Source organism: Rhincodon typus, unplaced genomic scaffold, assembly GCF_021869965.1.
Source record: "Rhincodon typus isolate 14 unplaced genomic scaffold, sRhiTyp1.1 hic_rhity00003469, whole genome shotgun sequence".
NCBI lineage: Eukaryota > Metazoa > Chordata > Chondrichthyes > Orectolobiformes > Rhincodontidae > Rhincodon > Rhincodon typus.
Window position 1 is genome coordinate 2,204 of NW_025969107.1, and position 1,322 is coordinate 3,525.

A 1,322-nucleotide genomic window follows, 5' to 3' on the forward strand; every position below is an offset into this window, starting at 1 on the left:
GAGGAGGTGACAGAGATAGGGAGGGGTGTAGGGGCTGGAGGGGGTTACAGAGATAGGGAGGGGGTGTAGGGGCTGCAGGGGGTTACAGAGATAGGGAGGGGGTGTAGGGGCTGCAGGGAGTTACAGAGATAGGGAGGGGTGTAGGGGCTGGAGGAGGTGACAGAGATAGGGAGGGTGGGAAATGCAGGGTTACAGGGAAAGGGTGGGGGAGGGTGGGTGTTTCCGGGAGACATGCTCTTTGGAGGGTCTGTCTGGTCTTGATGGGCTGAGTGGGCTGCTTCCTCACTGTAGAGATTCTGTGATTCTATGATTTTGATCCAGCAACACTAAAGGAACGGCGATATATTTCCACCTCAGGATGGGGAGTGGCTCGGAGGGGAACTTGCAGGGGTCTGGTGTTCCCATGTATCTGCTGCCCCTTGTCCTTCCAGGTGGAAGTGGTCATGGGTTTGAAAGGTGCTGCCTGAGGATCTTTGGTGAATCTCTGCAGCGCATCTTGTAGATGGTACACGCTGCTGCGACTGAGCGTCGGTGGGGGAGGGAGTGGGATGTTTGTGGATGTGGTGCCAATCAAGTGGGGGCTGCTTTGTCCTGGATGGTGTTGAGCTTCTTGAGTGTTGTAGGGGGTGCACTCATCCGGGGAAAGTGAGGAGTATTCCATCACACTCCTGACTTGTGCCTTGGAGATGGTGGGACAGGCTTTGGGGAGTCAGGAGGTGAGTTACTCGTTGCTGTATTCCCAGCCTCTGACCTGCTCTTGTAGCCACTGCGTTAATGTGGTGAGTCTAATTCAGTTTCTGGTCAATGGTAACCCTCAGGATGTTGATAGTGGGAGATTCAGTGATGGTGACACTTGTTGAATTTTAAGGGACGATGGCTAGATTATCCATTGTTGGAGATGGTCATAGCCTGGCATTTGTGTGGCGTGAATATTAATTGCTACTTGTGAGCCCAAGCCTGGATATTGTCGAGATCTTGTTGGGTTTGACCATAGACTGCTTCAGTATCCGAGGAGTCGCGAATGGTGCTGAACAATGTGCAATCATTGGCGAACATCCCCACTTCTGACCTTATGATCAAGGGAAGGTGATGGCCTAGTGGTATTATCGCTGGACTGTTAATCTAGAGACCCAGATAATGTGCTGGGGACCTGGGTTCGAATCCCGCCATGGCATGGAATTTGAATTCAATAAATATCTGGAATTAAGAATCAAATGATGACCGTGAATCCATTGTCAATTGTTGGAAAAACCCATCTGGTTCATTAATGTCCTTTAGGGAAGGAAACTGCCATCCTTACCTGGTCTGGCCTACATGTGACT

At 51.1% G+C, this 1,322-nt stretch overlaps 1 protein-coding gene across 1 annotated transcript in view; it reads right to left on the reverse strand.

Moving 5' to 3' along the window:
• LOC125481768 (von Willebrand factor A domain-containing protein 7-like) overlaps positions 1-1,322 on the reverse strand; it is a gene marked incomplete at its 3' end in the record, with an annotated part of 15,755 nt that overhangs the window by 969 nt on the left and 13,464 nt on the right. The window lies entirely within an intron of this gene.